Source organism: Macaca thibetana, chromosome 8 (assembly GCF_024542745.1).
Source record: "Macaca thibetana thibetana isolate TM-01 chromosome 8, ASM2454274v1, whole genome shotgun sequence".
Classification (NCBI taxonomy): Eukaryota; Metazoa; Chordata; class Mammalia; order Primates; family Cercopithecidae; genus Macaca; species Macaca thibetana.
Window position 1 is genome coordinate 41468890 of NC_065585.1, and position 27300 is coordinate 41496189.

At 36.9% G+C, this 27300-nt stretch overlaps 1 protein-coding gene and 1 non-coding gene across 41 annotated transcripts in view; both read right to left on the reverse strand.

Moving 5' to 3' along the window:
• RIMS2 (regulating synaptic membrane exocytosis 2) overlaps positions 1–27300 on the reverse strand; it is a 752308-nt gene that overhangs the window by 574710 nt on the left and 150298 nt on the right. The window lies entirely within an intron of this gene.
• LOC126961955 (small nucleolar RNA U13) lies at positions 26090–26189 on the reverse strand. Its single transcript, XR_007728531.1, has one exon. It is a non-coding gene; the product is annotated as a small nucleolar RNA U13 (small nucleolar RNA).

Below are 27300 nucleotides of genomic sequence, written 5' to 3' on the forward strand. Positions count from 1 at the left end.
TGTCACTCTTCCCCAACCTCAGGCAGCCCCACAGAGAGAGAGAGAGACAGAGAGAGAGAGAGAGAGACAGAGAGACTCCATTTGTTTGGGAGAGAATAAGGAAAGAGAACAAGAGTCTCTGCCTAGTAATCCGGAGAATTCTTCCAGATTTTACCCAAGACCTTATCCAAGGCAGTACCGCTATGAGTCTGCAGCATTCCTAGGATTGGTGTGGCCCCTTGTGATGACACAGCTACACTGATCAAAGACATCGATCACAATATCCAAGTCCCTTCAAATACCTGGAAAGCTTTACCAAGAAGGATGGGTACAAACAACCCCAGACTGTGAAGACTACAATAAATACTCTACTCTTTGATCCCCAGAAACCAAAGAATACCCACAAGCATCAAGACCATCCAGGAAGACATGACCACACTAAACAGACTAAGTAAGGCACTAGGGAGCAATCCCAGAGAGACAGAAATATGTGTCCTTTAAGACAGAGGAATTCAAAATAGCTGTTTTGAGGAAGCTCAATGAAATTCAAGATACCATGGAGAAGGAATTCAGGATCCTATCAGATAAATTTAACAAAGAGATTAAAATAATGTAAAAGAATCAAGTAGAAATTCTAGAGTTGAAAAATGCAACTGACATACTGAAGAATGCATGAGTTTCTTCATAGCAGACTTGATCAAGCAGAAGAAAGAATTAATGACCTTGAAAACAGGCTATTTGAAAATACATGGTCAGAAGAGAAAAAAAAGAATAAGAAACACTAAAGTACACCTACGAGATCTAGAAAATAGCCTCAAAATGGCAAATCTAAGAGTTATTGGCCTTAAAGATATAGATAGAGATAGGGGTAAAAGTTTGTTCAAAGGGATAGTAACAAAGAACTTCCCAAACCTAAAGAAAGATATCAATATTCGAGCACAAGCAAGTTATAGAACACCAAGCAGATTTAACCCAAAGAAGACTACCTCAAGGCATTTAATAACCAAACTCCCAAAAGTAAAGGATAAAGAAAGAATCCCAAAAGCAGCAAGAGAAAAGAAAGAGACAACATAGAATGAAGCTCCAGTATGTCTGGCAGCAGACTTCTTAGTGGAAACCTTACAGGCCAAGAGAAAGTAACATGATTATTCAAAGTGTTGAAAGAAAACAACTTTTCTCCTAGAATAGTACATCCAGTAAAAATATCCTTCAAATATAAAGGAATCAAGACTTCCCCCGACAAACAAAAGCTGAGGGATTTAATCAACATCAGACCTGCCAACAAGAAATGCTAAAGGGGCCGGGCGCGGTGGCTCAAGCCTGTAATCCCAGCACTTTGGGAGGCCGAGACGGGCGGATCACAAGGTCAGGAGATCAAGACCACGGTGAAACCCCGTCTCTACTAAAAAATACAAAAAACTAGCCGGGCGAGGTGGCGGCGCCTGTAGTCCCAGCTACTCGGGAGGCTGAGGCAGGAGAATGGGGTGAACCCGGGAGGCGGAGCTTGCAGTGAGCTGAGATCGGGCCACTCACTCCAGCCTGGGCGACAGAGCGAGACTCCATCTGGAAAAAAAAAAAAAAGAAATGCTAAAGGGAGTTCTTCAATCTCAAAGAAGAATGTTAATGAGCAATAGGAAATCACCTGAAGATACAAAACTCACTAGTAATAGTAAATGCATGAAAAACACAAAATATTATAACACTGATTGTGGTGTATAAACTACTGATATCTTAAATAGAAAGATTAAAAGATGAATGCATAAAAAATAGTAACTACAAAAACTTTTCGAGACATAGACACTATAATAAGATATAAACAGAAACAACAAAGATAATACGCAGGGGAATAAAGGTTAAGTATAGTATTTTTATTAGTTTTGTTTTTGCTTATTAGTTTATGCAGTCAGTGTTAAGTTGTCATCAGTTTAAAATAATGGATTCTGATATGTTATTTGTTAACTTCATGGTAACCTCAAATGAAAAAACACACAATGGATACACAAAAAGTAAAATACGAGCAATTAAAGCACACCACAAGAGAAACTGACCTTCACTACAAAGAAGACAGGAAGGAAGGAAAGAAGGAAGAAAGGACCATAAAGCAACCATAAAAAACAAAATGGCAGGGGTAAATCCTTATTAACATTGAATGTAAATCAACTAAACTCTCCAATCAAAAGACACATGGGGCCAGGAGAGGTGGCTCATGCCTGTAATCCCAGAACTTCGGGAGGCTGAGGTGGGAGGATCACTTGAGGTCAGGAGTTTGAGACTAGCCTGGCCAACATTCTGAAACCCCACCTCTAGTAAAAATACAAAAATAATTAGCTGGGCATCATGGCACATGCCTGTAACCCCAACTACTCAGAAGGCTGAGGCAGTAGAATCACTAGAACCCAGGGAGCAGACGTTGCAGTAAGCTGAGATTACGCCACCGCACCCCAGCCTGGGCAACAAAGTAAGACTCCATCTCAAAGAAAAAAAAAAAAAGGCACATGGAGTAGCTGAATGTATTAAAACAAACAAACAGAAAACCCAATGATCTGTTGCCTAAAAGTAACACACTTCACCTATAAAGATACACATAAACAGAAAATAAAGGAATGGAAAAAGGAATCTTTCTATTCAAGATATCAGTATTTTATACATCACAATCACAGTGTTATAATATTTTGTGTTTTTCTGTGCATTTACAATTACTAGCGAGTTTTGTACCTTCAAGGTGATTTCCTATTGCAAAAGGAAACCAAAAAAGGAGCAGGAGTAGCTATACTTGTATCAGACAAAATAGATTTCAAAACAAAAATTATAAAAAGAAACAAAGAAGGTCATTATGTAATGACAAAGGGATCAATTCAGCAAAAGAATATAACAATTATAAATCTATATGCACAAAACGCTGAAGCATCCAGATATTGAAAATAAATATTATTAGAGCTAAAAAGAGAGATAGAACTAAATACAATGATAGCTGGAGACTTCAAAACCCCACTTTTAGCATTGGACAGATCATCCAGACAGAAAATCAACAAAGAAACATCAGACTTAATCTGCACTACAGACCAAATGGAATTAATAGGTATTTACAGAACATCTCATCCAATGACTGCAGAATACACATTCTTCCCCTCAGCACATGGATCATTCTCAAGGGCAGACCATAAGTTAGGCCACAAAACAAACCTTTAAAAATTTTTTTTAAAATAAAATTATATCAAGTATTTTTCTCTGGCCACAATGAAATAAAACTAGAAATCAATAATAAGAGAAATTTTGGAAACTATGCAAACACATGGAAATTAAACAATATGCTCCTGAATGACCAGTGGGTCAAAGAAGAAATTAAAACGCAAGTTAAAAAAATACCTTGAGACAAAGAAAAATGGAAACAACACACACCAAAATATATGTGATGCAGCATGGGCAATTCTAAGAGGACAATTATAACAATAAATGGGTAGATCAAAAAAAGAAGAGAGATCCAAAATAAACAGCCTAAAATTACGACCAACGAAAGTATGAAAAGAAGAACAAACTAAGCCCAAAGTTAGTAGAAGGAGGGAAATAATACATATCAGAGCAGAAATCAGTGAAATCAGAAATTTTAAAAAATAGAAAAGATAAAACTAAGAGTTGTTTTCTTAAAAAGATAAACTCAACAAGCTTTTAGCTACACTAAGAAAAAGGAGGCTGCTCTAAATGAAATCAGGCATTAAAGTTCACACCACAGAAATGCAAAGGATCATAAGACACTGCTATGAACTAATAACAATCCTTCTCAAACTCTTCCAAAACACTGAATAGAAGAGAATGCATCCAAACTCATTTTATGAGGCCAGCATTACCCTGATACTAAAGCCAGAAAATAAACTACAAAAATAATAAAATTACAGGCCAATATTCTTGATGAACATAGATGCAAAATCCTCAACCAAATACTAGCAAACTGAATTCAACTGCACATATAAAAGGATCATCCACTATGATTAAGTTGGATTCCTTGACAGTTCAGAATGCAAAGATAGTTCAACATATACAATTCTACCAATGTGATGCACCACGTTAACAGAATGAAGGACACAAACCGTATGATCATTTTAATAGATGCAGGAAAAGCATTTGATAAAATTCAATATCCTTTCATGATAAACAAACTCTTAAATTAGGTATACAAGAAATATGTCAACACAATACAGGTGTTACATGACAAACCCACAGCTAACATCATACTCAATGGTGAAAAGTTGGAACCTTTCCTCTAAGATCAAGAAGAAGACAAGGATGCCAACTATTGCAACTTATATTCAACACAGTAATGGAAATCTTAGCAAGAGCTATTAAGCGTAAGAAAGAAATAAAAGGCATCCAAATTGAAAAGGAAATTTAATTGTCTCTGCTTGTGGACAACATGATCTTATCTATAGTAAACCGTAAAGACTCCAGTATGTTGAAGAGATATCCATAGTCCTATGTTCATTGCAGCATTATTTACAATAGCCAAGATATAGATCAACGTAAGTATCCATCAGTGAATGAATCAATAAAGAAAATATGTTATATACAAACAATGGAACACTATTCAGCTTTAAAAAAGAAAGAAGTCCTGTCATTTGTGACAACACAGATGAACTCAGAGGACATTATATTAAGTGAAGTAAGCCAGGCACAGAAAGACAAATACTACATGATCTCATTTACACGTAAAATCTTAAAAAGTTGAACTCATAGATGTAGAGGGTAGAATTATGATCACTGGAGACTGGGGTATGGGAGGTTAGGGAGATGTTGGTCAAAGGATACAAAATTTCAGTTAGATGGGAGATTCAAGTGATCTATTGTACAACATGGTGTCTATAGTAAATAACAATATATTGTATTTTGAAAATCATAAGAGGGTAGACTTAATGTGTTCTCACCACAAAAATAAGTATGTGAGGTAATGCATATGGTAATTAGCTGGATTGAATCATTCCACAACATATACAGACTTGAAAACATCATGTTATATAAATATACACAATTTTTGTTAATTTAAAATTAAATTTTAAAAATTTTTTAAATTCAAGAAAAAAATCACTAAAATTGATAAACCTCAAGTTAGAATGATGAAAAAAACAAGACACAAATTACCTACAGCAAGAATGACAGAGATTACTACAGAAGTCACAATTAATCTAAATTAATTTAAAAGACTGCAAAGGAATACTATAAGCAACCGTATGCCCATATGTATGTATGTCTTCCTTTGAAAGACAGAAACTAGCATACCTCATTCACCAAAAAAAAAAAAAAAAATAGCTTGACAAGCTTTATATCTATTAAATAACTTTAATTCATAGTTTAAGAACCTTCCAAATCTAAAACTCTGGTTCTCAATGGTTTCATTGGTGAATGCTACCAAACACTGAAGGAAGAAATAATACCAATTCTACATAGTCTCTCCCAGAAAACAGAGGATGGAACATCTCCCAACTAATCTCTTAATGCCAGTATTACTCTGACCCTAAAACCACACAAAGAAGCCGGGCATGGTGGTATATCCCTGTAGTCCCAGCTACTCAAGAGGCTGAGGCAGGAGGATTGCTTGAGCCCAGGAATGCAAGGCTGCAGAGAGCTATGATTGCACATTGTACTCCAGTCTGGTCAACAAAGCAAGACCCCATCACTTAAAAAAATTACAAAGATACTGGAAGAAATTATAGACCAATAAAGTATTTCTCATAAGCAGAGTTTTTGTAAAAATCCTCAACACTAAAAATATTAGAAAATCAAATCCAAAAATGTGTTAAAGAGTAGTATCTCACAAACAGGTGATGTTTATCTTAGGAATGTAAGTTTGGATACATATTTTAAATTCAAGCAATATAATCTGTCATATTAATATGATTACCTAAATATGTGCTAAGAAAGCATGTCACACAACTGCTTAGCAAACTAGGAATTGACAGAAACTTCCTTAGCACAGTAAAAGCACCTGTAAAACAGTCTACCACTAACATCACACTGTATGGTGAAAAATTGAATGCTTTCCCCTAAGATCAGTAATAAAGCAAGGTGTTCTCTTTCACTACTTCTAATCAACATCAAACTGAAAATTGTAGCCACTACATTAAGGCAGGAAAATAAAATGAAAATAAAAAGTTTACAGATTAGAAAGGAAAATAGAAAACTATTTGCAGTTGCCCTACTTGCCTTTGTATAAAATCTCAAAGAAACGAGCAAAAAAAAAAAAAAAAACCGCTTGTAACAACTAAATGAATTTAGCAAGGTCACAGGATACAAGATAAATATACAAAAAACAATTACGTTTGTATTTAGTAGTAATGAACAATTGAAAATGAATATTTTTATAAACAGTCTGCAACAACAGCAAAAAAGAAAAAAAGAAAAAAGATTCAGGTATAACTCTAACAAGATAGGAACAAGCTTCCTATGGTGAAAACTATAAAACACTGATAAAAGAATCAAAGGAGACCTAAATAACAGGAAAAATATACCACATTAACCAATGGCAAGACTCAAATTGTTAAGATCACAATTCTCTTCAAATCAATCTATTCAATCAATGCCATTCCCAATAAAAATCCCAGTATTGTTTTTTATTAAAAATTGACAAGCTACCTCTAAAATTTATGTGAAAAAGTGAAATCCTGGAATAAACAAAAATTTTTTTAAAAAAGAAGAAAGGTGAAAGACTCAAAGTACCTGATTTGAAGACTTACTATAAAAGCTGTAGTGATCAAGTAAACATGGTATTGACAAAGGATAAAGATACATATCAATGGATGCAATGGGAAGTCCAGGAGTGGTACAATACTTAGTGATCATTAAGATTTTTTACAAAGGTCCTGAAGTAATTCAATGGAGAAAAAAAAAATTGTCTCTTAAGCAATTAGAAATTTACATGTAAAACTAATGATATCATTTGGATGTTTTGTACCCTCTAAATCTCATATTGAAATGTGATCTCCAATGTTGGAGGTGGGGCCTGTTGGGAGCTGTCTGGGTCATGGGGGTGGATCCCTCATAAATGAGGTGCTATCCTCATGCTAATAGAGTGAGTTCTTGCTCTGCTAGTTTACAGGAGAACTAGTTGTTTTAAAAAGTCTGGAACTACTCCCTGCCTTGCTCTCTCTCTTGCCATGTGACATGTCTGCTTCCTCTTTGCCTTCCACCATGAATGGAGGGTTTCTGAGGCCTCACCAGAAGCCAGTGACAGCACTTTGCTTCTGGTACAGTCTGCAGAACCATGAGCCAAATAAAACTCTTTTCTTTAAAAATTACCCAGGTATTTCTTCATAGCAATGCAAAACAGACTAACATAAACAGTAATTGAAAATCCAAGTGTAAAAAACAAAAACCTCAACTTGCATCTTACATCTTATACAAAAATTAACTCAAAATGAATTGCAAAACTAAATATAATGGCTAAAACTATAAAACTTCTAGAAGAAAACATGCAAGAAAATCTTTGTGACCTTGGGATTTGGGTCTTGGGAAAGACTTCTTAGATAGGTTAGGAAAATATCTTTTTAATAGGATATAAAAAGTATGTGCCAGGTAAAGTGGCTCACGCCTGTAATCCCAGTACTTTGGGAGGCCAAGGTGGGCAGATCACCTGAAGTCAGGAGTTCGAGACCAGCCTGGTCAACATAGTGAAACCCATCTCTACCAAAAATACAAAAATCAGCAGGCATGGTGGTGGGCACCTGTAATCCCAGCTACTCGGGAGGCTGAGGCAGGAGAATTGCTTTAACCTGGGAGGCGGAAGTGAGCCAAGATCACACCACTGCACTCCAGCCTGAGGGACAGAGCAAGACTCCGTCTCAAAAAAAAAAAAAAAAGTTTGAAAAGAAAGTAGTCATAAACAATATATAAATGAATGAGTGTAGCTGTGTTCCAGTAAAGATTTATTTATGGGCACTGAAATTTGAATTTTATGTTGTTTTTACAATTACAAAGTATCATAAATTTAAAAAAATTAATCAACCATTTAAAAGTGTAAAAAACTGTTTTTAACTTACTGGTTATACACGAACAGGCAGTGGGATAGAACTGGCTTGTGTACCATAGACTGCCTACTTCTCCATGATATAGTTTTACTTATATGACATTCTGGGAAAAGCAAAATCAGATTAATGGTTGCCAGGGGCTGGAGTAGAGTGATGGGCACAAGAAACCTTTTGGGGTAAAGGAAATAGTCTATGTCTTGATTATACTGATAGATTTTATATTTGTCAAAACTCACTCAACTGCATACATAAGAGGTGAATTCTACTGTAAATAAACTATAGCTCAAAAAACCTGACATTAAGAAAAGTTAGATTTCAAAGTGCTAACCTGAAGTCAGCCAGTAAATTAAAAGATAAAATTCCAGGAGTCCTTATATCTACTTCATCACAAGAGTATACTTCCTTTCTACACCTAATATCAATGAAAACTTTTAAAACCAATTTTGTTAACTTTTTCTGTCACTTCAGATAATACCCTGTTTTTCCCTGATAATCTCACACCAGGTTTAAGTGAAGCTCTGCTAACACAAAACAAGCACCACTACAGGAGGTTCAGGCCCACAAATGAATGAGCTCTGCATCAGAGCTTCTCCCACCATTTAGAAGAATCATCTTTCCAAGTGTAGAAATATGACACATATTTGTACATTTGTGCCATAGTGTACATTTCCACTGCAACACTGTTGATACACTTCTTATCTTTGAGATGCTTCTCAGTAAATGACTAAACCCCACTGGGAGAAAAAACAAGACAGAAAAATTAGAAAGAGCAATATTGTTTCAGTTCCAGAGACACTGGATTACTAGACAATTTACCAAGTGCTATGGGTTGAATGTCCCTGCCAAAACTCATGTTGAACTTGATTCCCAATGTGGCAGTGTTGGCAGGTGCGGCCTAGGAGTTATTTGGGTTATGGGACAGACACCTCATGAACAGATTAATGCTCTTCCTTGGGGGTGAGTGAATTCTTGCACTAAAATGGATTAGTTCTCACAAGAGTGAGTTGTCAAAAAGACTCTGGCTTCCTTCGTTTTACTCTCTTGCTTCCTCTTTAACCATGTGATCTCTTCACACCTGCCCACTCGCCTTCAGTTTTCTGTTAGAGTGGAAGCAGCATAAAGTCCTGAACATTGTTCCCTGTATCAGTAAATGGTGCCACCATTCAATTATACAGGCCTGAAATCTAGAATGATTCTGGAATTGTGTCTCTCCCTCAAATGCATAATTTATCTACCAGTAAGTCCTTTCAATTTTACATCCTACACGTGCTTTGAATCCTTCCACTTCTCTCCATTATATGCTGCCAATACTATAGGTCTTGCTAACATCAATTCCACCTAATCCAGAGAACAGTCTCCTAGTTATGCTACTCACATCCATGCTTCTTCCCTTCAATCTACTCTGTACACTACAGAAAAAAATTATCTCTACTTAAAAAAAGAGTTATTCTTCTCTCACTGCTAATTGTTCTTAGGAAGAGAAATCTTATGAGGACCTACAAAACCTTGCATATACTATACACATCTTTAACTTCATTTTTTTGCAGTTTCTTTTCCCACCTTCTGCTAAAGTCTTTCTTTCCATCCTTTTTCTTTCATCCCATTTTAGTCTGTATTTTATACATGCTCTTGCCTCTGTCTAGAATGAATGAATGGATTGCTATGTACACTTTTTTAAATTCTCTTTTTTAAAACCTTAGGTATCCATAATATAATTGATCATACCCTTGGTAGCACTGGTCCATGCTTGGCTCTTGTTCTATTTAACTATTTTCCCTTCCCCAGTTTGATCTCCCTTCCCTGAGGAAACCAGTCTTGTATATTTGCATAGATGGCATGTGCCATTTACTTATTTCCATCTATTTCTGTCACTCAATTTTACATTTTTATATTAAAATCTAAATAGATAAGCCATAGCTAATATGCATGGTACTTATTATGTATCAGGTAAACAGATAGTATTATCGTTATTCATATTATTGTCCCTATTCTACAGACAAGTTATGTGGCTCATAGTTAAACAGCTGGTAAACTGTAAAAGCCAAATCCAAATTTAGTGTTGTTCCAAGAGTTCGTGCTCTTTACCCCTATAGCTGCTGCATCTAGTTCATGCATTTTAATGGCTGTATAATGTTTCCGTTTGGATAATCACATTTTATTCATCCATTTCTTTAAGCTGGCCCTTATAATTCATTACTCTTTAATATATCTATGCCATATTTGTTAAGTGAATATAAAGTTTTCTCTAGGGCATTTATGCAGAAATATGATGTACATACTAATGTTCACTAGATACTTTTAAACTGCTCTTCCAAATGGATTAACCCTGTTAGTACACCTGCAAGCAAAGTATAAATACTCTAGTTTTCTCTCATCCTTGCCAATGTGTGATTATTATTCAACTTTTAAAATTTTTGCTGATTTGATGGGTATTAATTGATGTCCCATTTTTTAGTTCATAGTTTTCTGATTTCCGTGAAATCCAGCCAGTTTGACTGCCCTTCCTATGAACTGCCTATTCATAACCTTTACTGGATTGGATTTCCTGTATTATTATTCTTGATATGCAGGGAGTATATACTATATAGCCTATATATACATAGTTGAACATAGGAAATTTCTTCTCTCAGACTGTTAATTTTGTTAAACAGAAACCTTTAATTTTGAGGTAGTCAAATACAGCAATTTCTCCCTTCATCATTTGTGGCTTTGGTGGCTGGCTATATAAAACAAAATAAAACAGAACAGAACAACCTTACCTAACCCTAAGTCAGGCACCAAAAATTTCTGTGGTTTCTTCTAGTAGCTTTATAATTTTACCAGTCATATTTAGACTTTTAATCAATCTGAAGTTTATTTTTATATGTGCTGTGTTGCAGGGATTTAATGTCAATCTTCTCCATATAGAGACTCTAAATTCCAAGCATCATATACTAGCTAGTTTGTCCTTTCTTCCACTGATTTGTGATCTCAATCTATCGTATACTAAGTTCCCATATATGCATAGGTCTGTTTATGAACTCTGCATTCTGTTTCAATGGTGTTTGTGTCTGCTTTTACTCAAGAACAAGATAATAACAACCAAACTCTAAATAAAATTAAAGATGAAAAAAATCTTAAATATATAAATTCAAATATATAACTTTCTAGTGATGTAGATCAGAAGTCAACAAACATTTTCTGTAAAGCGCCAGATAGTAGGTAATTTAGGCCTTGTGGTCCATACAGTCTCTGTCGCTACTCAACTCTGCCACTGGGATGCAAAGGTAACCATTAATAATATTAAAACATGAGTTTGACTATATTCCAATAAAATGCTATTTACAAAAGCAGACAGCAGGCAGGATTTTGGTCTACAGGTCATATTTTGCAAATTCTTGATGCAGATAAAAGAGGCAAAGATATAATAAAATTAGTTTAAAACTTTTATTACAAATAAATATTTAAATAAACATAAATTTAGAAAGTTTTTTCTACTTTCTTATCTCATAAAGTTATTGTATCTAAATTTTTCATGTATATCTTCTATATCAAAGTCTGCCTCATCACTAAGGAAACTCAATGAAATCAGTATTTTCTAAAGTAAACATTTTTTCACTTCTGAGTTCTGTGAAATAATGAAACTTTTTCAATTCATGTTTACTGTTGTTCCTGGAAATTTTTTTACCAGCCACATAGTTCTGTTGTTGTTGTTTCCCTATTCATATTATAAGTGTGTTTTCATATTCTCCAAAAGTTAACTACCTATATTACTCCTTTTTAAAGTAATCTTTTAAAAAGTTTGTTTACTAGGATTTCCAACACTTGCTACTGTGAGGTCATACCACTGTGAATTTCTTGATTGATGTTAAATTTCTTGTTTCTCTATAGGCCTAGGTATACAAAACTAGATTTGTCTGAGGTCCTTTCAGGATAATATGTTCTCTCCAAGCAGTTCTCTGTAGTTCAAAATAAAGAAATTAAGAGCTCCTCATAAGATAAGATTTATGAGGGATCAAATCGAGCAGTTTCCTTTTACTAGAGGGATGGTTTCAGGGGAAGGGGAGAATCCATATATTTCAGGATATATAGTATTCTGGCTTTGTAACTTGCTTTGCTATCTGGTAAAATGGGTTTGCCTCTGGTCTTCTTCATGGAAACTTACTATTTGTAAAATCAGTTCCTCCATATAAATATTATAACACTTTTATCCAACTTTCTTGGAAATCCTAGAGGGATTTTTATTAAAATTGCATTGTATTTATAGATTACTTTTAGGATAATTGACATCTTCACAGTGTTGAGTCTTACCACCTAAAAACATCTACCTGCATTTATTGCCAATCCTCAAAAAAACAGTAACCACCTGTATGGATTACAGGTGATTCTTTTAACTCAAATTTTTCTATCTTAACTTGTGATCCACCCCCAGATAGTCCATGAATAGATTGGTATCTCAATTGAATTGATTTCATTTTTAATTGCATGTATTATCTTTTGTGCATTTAAAAACATTTTGAGAAAGAGTCAATAGGCTTCACCAGGCTGTCAAACGGATTCATATACAAAACAGATTAAGGACCTCTAAGAAATATTTCCACGTTCTATATGTTGTTTCAGAAAGAAAGAAAAAGCAAGTTCTCTAACAATGTCATGAAGTTAATATAACCATACTTCCATACTCCTCCTTATTCTCATGCACTTCAATATCACTTCCTTGGAGAGGTATTCCTTAACATCACTGACTAGGTCAAATCCCTCTGTTAAATATTGTCAAAGCACTGTATTATATGACATTTACTGCAGTTGCACCTTTTGTTCATGTATGTAATTATCTCATTAATCTCTACCTCTCTAATTAGAAAAGTCATGAGAATTGCTTTGTTTTTGCTTTCCATTTTATCCCAGTGACTAGCATAATACATGGCTCACAGTCAAGTTCTCAATAAATATTTACTGAATGTTTACATTAATAATGAATAAACAAATATGTATTGTGTATATACTATTTGATACATGATAGAGAAAAATATAAAGCTGAATATTACCCTGTTCTTGTCATCAGTAAAATAAGATAGATAAGGACATGCATAGATAGGAGACAGACATGGAAACAAATATAATTAAGTCTATTAAATTAAGTTTAGCCTACAGCTGCCTCCTTATAAGTTTGCCCTAAGGGTTTCGTCATACATTTGTCTGGAGTACAGTTACATAGTGAACTGTTACCTAAATGGATGTATAAACAGACTGTAACTTACTCTTGTAACTATCACTGAGTTTCAGTGAAGCATAGATAGATAAATACATACATACACACATACATACAGAATAAATAAGGCAAGCACCTAACCGTAACTAATTCAGCTCCTTCTATACATCCCTTCTATATTTTTGTATGTCACTTCTTTTTTTTGTCCAAAAATCTTTTCCAACCACACAGAAGCACTGGAGTCTCTCTGACTCTGTTCTGGTTGGGGGGCTACCTGAGTCACAAATCATTCTTTGCTCAATTAAACTGTTAAATTTAATTTGTCCAAAATTTTAAATTTTAACACATGGTATCAGAAGTGGGAACCAAAATAGAGTTTCTAGTGAGCCCCAAGAGCACTGAGTAACCGAGCAAAGTACCTGCTTGGCCATTGTGTCCATTGCTCTCACAGAAACTGGGGACTATGGGTAAGTTCTCTCTTGGATTCTTAAAATCCATGGATTTCTGTTTTGAGCTATCTAAGTTTGTTTGAGCAAATTTTTTATCTGAACTGGGTTCAGAAGTCATGACAGAAACTAAACTGGGTCCCAGATCACACTCTATCTGATAATTATCTGGCTTGAATCCAGTTAGAGGCCTAAGGTGTCTGACTAGGTCAGGTAGAAACTGGCAGTAAATGGCAATATGGCAGGGGATGTGAACCCCAGCTTTCAGGAGTTCTCAAAGATTTTTGTGTACCATCCCCTTTGTTTCTTTTTTTTTTTACATACTTAAGTGGAAAAAATCATTGGCCAAGTTGATCAAGGGGATCTGAGAGGCAAAGCCAAGATTCCATGTGCAAATGGAATCCTAATTTCTAAAGAACTGAGAACACCAACTTCCAACTATACCTACATTTACATGTATAACTATTAAGCCCCAAAAGCAGGAAACACTTGGAGAAATGGCAAAATCTTACTAAAGGTAATTTAAAATTACACTGAAACTTTCCAAATGAACAACACTACACTTTAAAAAGTATATTTTATTTATTTTTAAGACGGAGTCTTACTCTCACCCAGGCTGGAGTGGAGTGGCACAATCTCAGCTCCCTGCAACCTCTGCCTCCTGGGTTCAAGCTACTCTCCTAACTCAGGCTCTTGTGTAACTGAAATTACAAATATGCACCACCATGTCCAGCTACTTTTTTGAATTTTTAGTAGAGACAGGGTTTCACCATGTTGGCCAGGCTACTCTTGAACTCTTGACCTCAAGTGATCCACCCGCCTTGGCCTCCCAAAGTGCTGGGATCACAGGTGTAAGCCACCATGCCCAGCCAAGAAGTATATTTTAAAATGAGGGCTCCTGAATTAGGCTTACCCAGATATGCCTATTGATATGCAGAAGCTTCTAAAACTATTTCAATATTGTTATTCCCTCTTTATTAAAAAAAAAAAAAAAAAAAAGACTGTTTAAAAGGCAAATAAAAAGCTTAGCAACTAATTGTTAATAAGAATTGAACCTGTTAACTTTTGGCTTAATTACTATCCTGTTCTCAAGGGAAAAAGAAAGTTATTCTGGATAAAGTGTTTATAAAAGGTAGGCCCTAAGGTAAAGCAGACTTGCTTCTTTTTAAGAGCTATAAATGCTAAATCCAGGCATAAAGGTTTTCTTTGCCCTATTACTTGAGGGGCTCTACCCTGAGCTCAGTAATTTTAGCTAAGAAACAATAGCTTAGTTTAAAAGACCACCTATTGAACTAAATTGTTTTGAAAATATACCTTTCTGGCATTTAGCAGTCTATATTAAAAACCCTTTTGCAAAAAAAGTTTACATCTCATAAGGAAATTTCCATTTGCAAGGGTGTATGAAAGGGAAGACTGGGTCACTAAAAACTCTTACCATTGTTTTAAATTTACATAACAAGTCTTACCTTTGTTTAAGGTAGTTTTCTGGCCATTTTGTCTTAAATGGGTCTTTATGTACCTTTTTTCCTTGGTTTGAATAAATGGAGATACAATATTTAGGCCTAAAGTCTCAGCTCTGTGCTTTTCACATATAAATTTTCTACCTTTTTTTCACCTAAGAGTCATCACTTTAAAAGACAAATTGTTGCTTAACTAATAATTGCTTAGGACAAAAAAAAAAAAACAAAAAAAAAAAACAGGTAATTGGAAGACTGATAGAGTAAATAGGGAAAAGAAAAACTATTTAAAAGTCCACAAACCAGAATTCTTTATAAAAGCTAAAAGATATGCTTTTGTCTGAGTGTCTGTATGTCTGTAAGTCTATATGTGTTATGTGCATGTGCTAATACTTGGTAAATAAAAGTAGTTGTAAAACTGTTGGTAAAACAACTTTAATTGTCTTCAAAATTGGCTTCAAAATTGTCAGTTAAATATAATTCGGTAATCTCTGCCTGTGTGTACTGGTCAGACAGGCTTATGCTATCTCTGTTACATGTTTTAAGGTCATAAAACAGGTGCTTCCTTAATATTTTTAATACTTGTTTAATTTGACAGTGAACTTATGTTTATGTTTCAAGCCTCTAGGTTCTGGGATCTGGACAGGCATTCAAGGTAGGACCTGAAGATATGTCCTCAAGTACTTAGACCACCAGCTGCAGGGCCGAGTCAAGCCCATTATGGCCCCTTCCTCCCTGGTCCACTTTTGCCTCCTAGCCATTCTGCAAAGGGTTGCATGGAACAGGAATCACCTTCACAGCTGTCTTCTCTTCTGAGTTCTATGCCTAATATGTAAATTCAGGACCCAGATGGGCCCTGGCCTTCATAGCCATCCAGGATGCCATGTGGCTACCTAAGACCCAGGACTACTAGGAAAGACTTTAGAGAGGGTCACATTTCAAAATTCTTTTCAGGACCAGGTCTGGTGGCTCATATCTGTAATCCTAGCACTTTGGGAGGCCAAAGCGGGCAGATCACTTGAGGTCAGGAGTTCAAGACCAGCCAGGCCAAGATAATGAAACCCCATCTCTACTAAAAATACAAAAAATTATCCGGGCATGGTGGCGGGTGCCTGTAATCCCCGCTACTCAGGAGGCTGAGGCAGGAAAATCATTTAATCTTTTCAGTAACTTAAAATCTTCAAATCATGTTATATTAAATTAAGTAACAAATAATCAAAAAATGATTCATTTGTAAGTAGATTAAAATACTGAAACATTAATTATTAAACATAAATTCAAGGTCATATGCTTTGGCATCTTATTTTTATGTTACATAAAAATGCTAAACATTTAAATCAATTAATAAACAAAAATTTGAGAAAACATAATTCTCAAAATCATAAAATCATTTTCATCTGCAAATGCTGATATAAAACAGTTCAAAATTACTTACGCTAGGTCTTCACTAAAAACTAGGGTTACTCAGAGTTAAAATTATAGTTAATGTGTGTAACTATAACTACTAGATATAGGAAAAACAATTCTGTATACAGAGTGTATAAAAAAAGTAAGATATGTTTTTAGTGAGAAAAGTTGTAGAGGGATAAAAATATGCGTTTGTTGAGAAAATCAATTCTGCCCATCTAGAAGTTACTTAAAGGTTGCTTCAAATTAAAAGAGTAAAAATGATATAGATATATTTAAAAAATTAAACATAAAAAGACTTAAATATTTCTAAGAGATATAAAAGGTTTATGAAAATCTTGTGTGGTCGAAAGCTGACCGAGATTGGATGGATTTGTTTACAAGATTTTAGCAATATTAACTTCTATATGGATAGTACCAAGGAATAGGGCATTGCTATAAAGATACCTGAAAATGAGGAAGCAACTTGGGAACTGGGTAATGGGCAGATGTTGGAAGAGTTTGGAGGGCTCAAAATAAGACAGGAAGATGAGGGAAAGTTTGGAACTTCTTAGGGACTGATTAAACAGTTGTGACCAAAATGCTGACAGTGGTATGGACACTAAAATCAAGGTTGGCAAGGTCTCAGATGGAAATGAGAACCTTACTGGGAGCTGGAATAAATGTCACACATGTTATGCCTAAGCACAGAGTTTAGCTGCATTCTGTTCATGTCCTAGGGACCTGTGGAAGTTTGAACTTCAGAGTGATGACCTAGGGTATCGGAAGGAAGAAATTTCTAAGCAGCAAAAAGTTCAAGATGTGGCCTCCCTGCTTCTAACAACCTATACTCACATGTGGGACCAAAGAATAATCTAAAGTCAACACTTATATTTCAAAGGAAACAGAACCTAAACGTTTGGAAAATCTGCAGCCTGGCCATATGGCAAAGGAAAAGCTTCTTTGGAAGAGGAATTCAAGCTGATTGTGAAGCAACAATTTACTAGAGATATTTATATTACTAAATGAGAGCCACCTGCTAATATTCAAGACAATGGAGAAAAAACCTTGATGGAGTTCAGAAACCTTCACAGCAGGCCCTCCTATCACCGGCACTGAGGCCTAGGAGAACAGAAACCACTACCCTGCGGCACCTCAAGACATGGCACCTGGCACGCTGGCTGCTCCACAGCTTGAGCTGACACTTTGAAGAATGCAAGCCATGAGCCTTGGCAGCTTCCACATAAGATTGCAGGCACAGAGTGCAATCTTGGCAGCCTCCTCCTAGATTTGAGAGTATGTATGAAAAAGCACAGGTGTCCAGGCAGAAGCCTCGTAAGAGTGGAGCCCTCACGGAGAATCTCTAGTAGGAGAGTGCAGAGGAGAAATGTGGGGTTAGAGCTTCCACACAGAATCCCCACTGGGGCACTGCCTAGTAGAGTTGTGAGAAAGGGACCACCATCCTCCAAATTCCAGAACAGCAGATCCAGTGGGAGCTTGAATCTTGCATGTGGAAAAGCTGCAGGCACTCAATAACTTATGAGGGTAGCTACAGGGACAGTACCCAGCAAAGCCACAGGGGTGGAGCTGCCCAAGGCCATAGGAGCCCACCTCATGTAGCAGTGTGTCCTGCATGCAGGACATGGAGTCAAAGGAGATTTCTTGGAGCTTTAAGAATTAATGACTGCCCTGCTTGGTTTCAAACTTACATAAGGCCTGGAGCCCCTTTCTTTTGGCCAATTTCTACCTTTTGGGATAAAATGTTTACCCAATTCCTATACCCCACTTGTATTGTGGGAGTAGATAACTTGTTTGATTTTACAGGCTCATAGGTAAAAGAGACTGGCCTTGTCTCAGATGAAACTTTGGACTTTGGACTTTAAACAATAGAACAAGTTACAATGTTGGGGGGGCTGTTGTGAAGGCATGATTGTATTTAGCCATGTGAGAAGGAAATGAGATTTGGGAGGGACAAGGGATGGAATGATATAGTTTGGATATTTGTCCTTACCCAAATCTCATGTAGAAGTGTAATCCCCAGTGCTGGAGGTGAGGCCTAGTATAAAGTGTTTGGGTCATGGGGCTGGATCCCTCATGTCTTGGTGCTATCTTCACTAAAGTGAGTGAGTTCTCACTAACTCTGGTTATCTTTAAAAAATGTGTGGCACTTCTCCCCACCACCCTCTCTTCTTCCTGTTCTAGCCATGCTCCTGCAATGGCCTGCTCCCCCTTCACCTTGAACTGTGACTGTAAGCTTCCTGGAGCCTCCCTAAAAGCCCAAGCAGATGCCAGCACCATGTTTACTTTAAAGCCTGCAGAACTGTGAGCCAATTAAAACTCTCTTATTTATAAATTACCCAATCAATGGTATTTATTTATAGCAATGCAAGAATGGCCTAATACAATTGATAATATTATTATCTGTTAATAAGTAACATTTGGTTTTCTATTTTGAACAAGATTTTCATATAATATTAATAAGAGATAGTAGATAAATTTCTGTTCAACATTTGAGTAAACTGTGGGAAAAAAAAAACAATAGAAGAGAAAGGCAGACACAGATACTGTCCCATATTGTCTTCATTAGGTCTCCAGATTGTTTGGAAAACTGAAAACAGATTTTTGCTTTTTAAAACCTTTTATTTATCCTTTGGCTAAATAAATATTATTTACAATGACTAGTGATCCTATTTTAATTGTTTTAAATCTTTGACATATTTGATATGCTTCCCCAAATCAAACTTCAAATTAAAAGTTGTCTTTTTGTGACCTCAAACTACTTTGGAATGCTACAGAGGGACCCCGAAACATTCAAGAGAAAGATGAACAGGCTTATTTGGTATATTAAAGCATATGGAAGCTGGGTGCAGTGGCTCACGCCTGTAATCCCAGCACTTTGGGAGGCCGAGGCAGGCAGATCACGAGGTCAGGAGATCGAGACCATCCTGGCCAAAGCGGTGAAACACCATCTCTACTAAAAATAAAAAAATTAGCTGTGCATGGTGGCGGGCACCTGTAGTGCCAGCTACTTGGGAGGCTGAGGCAGGAGAATGGCATGAACCTGGGAAGTGGAGCTTGCAGTGAGTGGAGATGATGCCACTGCACTCCAACCTGGGTGACAAAGCAAGACTCCGTCTAACAAAAAAAAAAAGGTCTATGGGAAGCACTGTCAAATAAGAAATGTTTTACCCTCTTTGAGTTATGTTATGAATATGTTATTAATATACATTCCAAAATTGTATGAGATTCCTAAAATCCTGTTATATCTTGGTAGGAAATCAGTCATAACTATAGTTACTATGTTAAGTTATTATAGGCCACAGAAATAACCAAATTTTCTTCTCACTTGTGTCTTTGACCATGATCATATTAATTCCTGTCCCAGTTAAGTGCTTAATTCTGATACATTTTAAAACAACTCTTTACAAGCAAATAAAATCCTAAAATGTTGTGTCTTCAAGGAAGTTCATGGAAAGGGTAGAAAGGACCATAAGAAGCACCTTTGAATACAGGTTTCTGATGACTTTAGGATCATATCATTTGGACTAAGTAAGGATTCCTAGCACTCCAATGAAAAGACTAACTGATTTATAAAACTGCTAACCCAAGGAGGACAATAATTAATTGAATACCAAGAAAATACTTTGCCAGATTTTCATAATAAATCAGCCAGCACTGAAATTATTAAGAAGTGCTATTCGAATGAACTCTATGATCCAAGTCAAATTACCAATGTGATATGCTTTGGCTGTGTCCACACCCAAATCTTATCTTGAAACTGTAGCTCCCATAATTCCCACGTTTTGGGAGGGACCCGGTGGGAGATAACTGAATCATGAGGGCGGTTTCCCCCCTACTATTCCCATGGTAGTGAATAAGACTCACAAGATCTGATAGTTTTATAAGGGGAAACCCCTTTTGCTTGGCTCTCTTTCTGTCTTTGCCTGCCACCATGTAAGATGTGCCTTTGCCTCCCACCATGATTGTGAGACATCCCCAGCCATGTGGAACTATGAGTCCATTAAACCTCTTTCCTTTATAAATTACCCAATATCAAGCATGTCAATATCAACAGCATGAAAATGGACTAATGCAGCAAACAGGTACCATTAGAGTGGGGTGCTACTGTAAAGGTACCTGAAAATGTGGAAGCAACTTTGGAACTGGATAACAAGCCAGAGGTTTGGAACAGTCTGGAGGGCTCAGAAGAAGACAGCAAAATGTGGGAAAGTTTGGAACTTCCCGGAGACTTGTTGAATGGCTTTGACCAAAATGCTGATAATGATATAGACAATGAAATCCAGGGTGAGGTAGTCTCAGATGGAGATAAGTAACTTGTTGGGAAGTGGAGCAAAGCTGACTCTTATTTCTTAGCAAAGAGACTGGCAACATTTTGTCCCTGCCCTAGAGGTTTGTGGAACTTTGAACTTGAGAGGGATGATTTAGGGTACCTGGCAGAAGAAATTTCTAAGCAGCAAAGTATTCAAGAGGTGACTTGGGTGCTGTTAAAAATATTCAGTTTTAAAAGGGACACAGCATAAAAGTTCAGAAAATTTGCAGCCTGATGATGCAACAGAAAAGAAAAACCCATTTTCTAAGGAGAAATTCAAGCCAGATGCAGAAATCTGCTTAAGTAACAAGGGGCCAAATGTTAATTGCCAAGACAATGGGGAAAATAGCTCCAGAGCATGTCAGAGACTTTTGCAGCAGCCCCTCCCATCACAGGTCTAGAGGTCTAGGAGGGAAAAATGGTTTTGTGGGCTGGGCCCAGGCTGTATGCAGCCTAGGGACTTTGTGCCCTGCATCCCAGCTGCTCTAGCCATGGTTAAAAAGGGCCAAGATACAGCTTGGGCTATGGCTTCAGGGGGTGCAAGCCCAAAGCCTTGACAGCTTCCACCTGGTGTTGAGCCTGAGGGTTTACAGAAGTCACAAATTGAGGTTTGGGAACCTCTGCCTAGATTTCAGAGAATGTATGGAAACGCCTAGATGTCCAGGCAGAAGTTTACTGCAGGAGCAGGGCCTTCATAAAGAACCTCTACTATAGCAATGCAGAAGGAAAATGTGGGGTTGGAGCTCCCACACAGAGTCCTCACTGGGGCACTGCCTAGTGGAGCTGTGAGAAGAGGGCCACCATCCTCCAGACTCCAGAATGGTAGATCCACTGACAGCTTTGCACCATGCACCTGGAAAAGCCACAGGCACTCAATGCCAGCCCACGAAAGCAGCCAGAAGGGGGTCTGTACCCTGCAAAGCCACAGAGCAGAGTTGTCCAAGACTATGGAAACCCACCTCTTGCATCAGTGTGACCTGGATGTGAGCCACATGGAGTCAATGGAAATCATTTTGGAGCTTTAAGATTTTACTGTCCCACTGGATTTCAGACTTGCATGGGGCCTGTAGCCCCCGTGTTTTGGCCAATTTCTCCCATTGGGAATGGTTGTATTTATCAAATGCCTATACCCCCATTGTATCTAGGAAGTAATAACTTACTTTTGATTTTACAGGTTCATAGGTGGAAGGGACTTGCCTTGTCTCAAATGAGATTTCGGACTGCGGACTTCTGAGTTAATGGTGAAATGAGTTAAGACTTTGAGTGACTGTTGGGAAGGCATGATTGATTTTGACATATGAGGACATGAGATTTGAAAGTGGCCAGGGATGAAATAATATGGTATGGCTATGTCCCCACCCAAATCTCATCTTGAATTGTAGCTCTCACAATTCCCACATGTTTTGGGAGGAACCCAGGGAAAGACAACTGAATCATGGGGGGGGTTCCCCCATACACTTCTCTTGGTAATGAATAAGTCTCACGAGATCTGATGGTTTTATAAGGGGAAACACTTGTGCATGGCTCTCATTCTCTCTTTGCCTGCTACCATGTAAGATGTGAATTTTGCCTCCCACCATGATTGTGAGGCCTCCCCAGCCACATCAAACTATGAGTCCATTAAACCTCTTTCCTTTATAAATTACCCAGTCTTGGGTATGTCTTTATCGGCAGCATGAAAACACAGATTAATAAACTATGATAATCCATCTAGAAAACAATGCTACACACTTGATTTGGAAATCCAATGTTAAGTGTAGACTCACAGAGAGAGGCTGGACAGTCACCTGGTACTTCTTAAGTCCTTAAACCTCCATTATTAAAAGCTCTACCTGGGCATTGTGGCTTCCACCTGTAATCTCAGCTTCTCAGGAGGCTTAGGTGGGAGAATTGCTTGAGCCTGGGAGTTCAAGGCTACACTGAGCTATGACTGTGCCACCACACTCCAACCTGGGTGACAGAGCAAGACTCCATCTCTAAATAAATAAGTAAATAAATACTCCATGACTCATCATGGAGGAGATAAAATGATCCAAATAGAATACACACACGTGCACATACATGCACACACGCACACACTCACATACTGGTGTGGTGACTCTTCTAAATTACCAAAATGACTTGTGACAAATATACTTCAGGTATATTTCTGCTACCTGATGGGCCATTTGAACATAGAGAGATTTCATTCCATTGTTGTTTTCAGTGCATATATTCTGGTTATATAGAAGCTTTCTCATACAAGAAGGCTAATCCTATAATAGTAGCTAAAAGGTTATCAGAAAATGTATTTGCCTCATGGGACATTCCTGGAAAAATCTCTAGTGATAAAGGTACTTATTTCACTGGACAAGTAAAATAGTTAAATAAGATATTACAAATATAATAACATTAGACAAAGCTAATTAATTCAACTAGGTTGCCTTGGTCAAAGATATTGCAGATTGATAACAATCAGATCAAGTTCCAGAGGAAAAGATAAGTTGATCCCCTATGAAATAGTCACTGGAAGGCCTATGCTCCTAATAATAGAACCTCATGTATCTTCCACTCCTAAACTCTAATATGACTAAACTCTAACAGGCTTTAACGTATTATGCCAAAGTGTATTTTTACCAGGTTAAAGAAAGCTTGTCGTGGTCTACCAACAAAGAAAACCATAAACAATAAAACCCAGGTGATCTAAAACTCAGAGATCTGGTCTTCTGGAAATATCAAGGAAAGACTGCCCTTGCAACCCACACTGCAACAAAACTGTGGGACTGTGAACCTTGAGCTTGTAATCTCACAACTCAGAAGAGCCCCTACAGACTCTTGGAACTATACACCCATTGGAGACCTTAAGGTAAAGCTAACCATGGAAGTTTATCCCTAGAAGCAGATGACATTCCAGATGCAGACAGCTTTCACAAGATCACAGATCAAGACTTCTCTGCTATCATGAAACTCTTACTTCTTAAAATTTTCCTTGCTTATACCTCTATGAACAATACAACTGGAAAAGGGGTTTGTGTGCACTCATGAAGTATGCTTTTATTTGTGGGGGATTTTGCAGCCAACCTTATTTATGGACAACCTATGTTTTGACAGATGAAAGATAAAAAACAACATGTTCAAGAAATTTTAATGATACCTTTGTTGCTTCATAATCTGTCAGAAACAGAACAGTGGTCCACTCTCTTAACCTACATCATCAGTTAAAGAGAAAACTGCCAGAAGGCCTTCCCTATTGAAGATGGGTGGTCTCTTTTGACACAGTTTGGAGTAAATGAGGCAATTATTAAAAATGTATTCCTTATAACAGGTTCTACAGCAGATTCTACTGCAAAGGCTATGGCTGCACAAAAAGCTTCTTTAAGTTATCTTGCTAAAGTTATGCTAGATATAAAATTATAACTTACTGCTGAACAGAGAAGTATCTGTGCAGTTACTGACACTTCTTGTTGCACATAATACATACATTAGGTATTATACAGATTCTGTTGTAGGGGATTAACAAATAGGTTGCTTGGTTGAAACAAACAGATACTTTATCTAGCTTATTCTTTGGTCTTTGATTTTAGCTGGTTTGGTTCATGAGGATCCTGGCTAAGGTATACTCCAAACTCTTAGTATTATCCTCCTGACAGTCATAATAGTAGTCTCCCTGGTGCACTGTATTTTCTCAAAAGTTTTAAATGTTTGCATACAGTCATCTATAGAAGGTCAAATGGTTTCTTTTCAAATAGAACAACAAAAACTCAAAGAAATGCATGATTATGAGAACACCATAACCTATGAATGACATACTGTCACTGGAAACCCTAAATGATGGTAACTAAGAGTAGTGCTAATGACCCAAGCTTTGGTCACACTCTCACCTAAGTAAAAACCTGACCAAAAGGGGTGAGTTAAACAAAATTATGGGAGGTCATTGTTTTGGACTGAGCTCATACACTAGGCCTTAACAGACCAGACCGGATCAAATCAAAATGGAGTCACTCATGCTAAATGTGACATAATCAAATTGAAACTTTAAAGACGCAGATAGCCCCCCAAAAAAAGACCAGAAATTATTTTCTCTCTTGAAAACAGGACATTCCAGCATAATAAGGAAGTCTCCTCTAGGCTATCTTTTACCAAAAAAGTAAGTTAAAGTCCTGTTTACAAGGACTTACAAAACCCACTGTTCTGTTATGTTCTAGTGAGATTTGAGACCAAGTACATACATTTACCATGTACTTAAAGAATGATCATTAAAGAATGATGTCAATGCATAAAGTTTTCGTCAACCTCTCAGGTTGACCAAATGAAGGGAATTGTTAAATTAAGCTTAGCCTAAAACTGCCCTCATTATAAGTTTGGTCTAAAGGTTTCTCTGTACATAGTGAACCATAATCTAACTAGATGTATAAACAGACTGCAACTTATTCTTGTACCAATCACTGAGTTTCAGCCAACAGTTGGCCACAGGTGGCCAACTGTTCAACTATAGCAAATGCTGAACTTTAACACATCTAGCTATTCCTGTACCTCATTTTAATTTTCTACACATCATTTCCTTTTCCTGTCCAGAAATCCTCTCTGACCACGTGGCAGTGCCAAAGTCTCTCTGAACCTATTCTGATTTAGGGGATTCCTGATTCAGGAATCATTCTTTCCTCAATTAAACTCTGTTAAATTTAATTTGTCTAAGGTTTTTATTTTAACAAGTCAACTGAAACATGTACTAGATAAGTATTAATATATAAGAAAAATGTTACTGGAGCACAAGGAAAAGAGGCATTAGTTGTGAACGGTGTTGATAAAACTTCATAGAAGAAAAATACTTTTTAATTTTTAAGCGTTTTGGCCATGAAAGACATGCAAAATTGTGACAGGCATAAAATGAAGGATAAATTTCAGGCTTACATTTTTTCATATGCAAAGTATGAAAGCAAATGGAAAATTCAGGAAGTTGAAAGTATTCTCATTTGGAATAAGGTATGCATGGGGGGAAAACAGGGAGGAAAATACAATAGAAGAAGCTGGAAAGTCAGCGTGGGGTAGAATACTAAGGATTATTCCCCATATTATCTAATATCCAATTAAGTTTGTAACATCACTAGTTATAGAAATCAGTAAGACAATGCTGAGAAACATTACAAACCTATCTCAAATATATCAGATATTTGATTCATTCTTTTTAGACTCACAGCATATCTCAAAACCATTTCTGAACTACTGGCTAAAAGAGACTTTACGCCAGAAGTCACATGAAGCTCTTTATCAATATTAATCCTTTATCTTTCACACATTTCTTTTTTTAACACCAGATGGGTAATGTGAAAATATCATACCAAGGTTTGAGGGAGGAACATCTCAAATGAGCATTAAACACCCAATCACACTTATCAACTATGAAAGAATCTCTAACACACATTTTTTTATTATACTTTAAGTTCTAGGGTACATATGCAAAACGTACAGGTTTGTTCCATAGGTATACACGTGCCACGTTGGTTTGCTGCACCCATCGACTTGTCATTTACATTAGGTATTTCTCCTAATTCTATTCCTCTCCCAGGCTGCCACCCTCCAAGAGGCCGCGGTGTGCGATGTTCCCTGCCCTGTGTCCATGCGTTCTCACTGTTCAACTCTAACCTATGAGTGAGAACAAGCAGTATTTGGTTTTCTGTCCTTGTGATAGTTTGCTTAGAATGATGGTTTCCAGCTCCATCCATGTCCCTGCAAAGGACATAAACTCATCCATTTTTATGGCTGCATAGTATTCCATGGTGTATATGTGCCACATTTTCTTAATACCGTCTGTCACTGATGGACATTTGGGTTGGTTCCAAGTCTTTGCTATTGTAAACAGTGCTGCAATAAACATACATGTGCCTGTGTCTTTATAATAGCATGATTTATAATCCTTTAAGCATATACCCAGTAATAGGATTGCTGGGTCAAATGGCACTTCTAGTTCTAGATGCTTGAGAAATTGCCACACTGTCTTCCACAATGGTTGAACTAATTTACACTCCCACCGACAGTGTAAAAGTGTTCCTATTTCTCCACATCCTCTCCAACATCTGTTGTTTCCTGACTTTTTAATGATCGCCATTCTAACTGGCGTGAGATGGTATCTCATTGTGGTTTTGATTTGCATTTCCCTAATGACCAGTGATGATGAGCTTTTTTTCATATGTTTGTTGGCCAGATAAACGTCTTATTTTGAGAAGTGTCTGTTCATATCCTTCATCCACTTTTTGATGAGTTTGTTTTTTTTTTTTCTTGTAAATCTGTTTAAGTTCTCTGTAGATTCTGGATATTAGCCCTTTCTCAGATGGGTAGATCGCAAAGGTTTTCTCCCATTCTGTAGGTTGCCTGTTCACTCTGATGATACTTTCTTTTGCTGTGCAGAAGCTCTTTAGTATAATGAGATCCCATTTGTCTATTTTGGCTTTTGTTGTCATTGCTTTCAGTGTTTTAGTCATGAAGTCTTTGCTCATGCCTATGTCCTGGATGGTACTGCCTA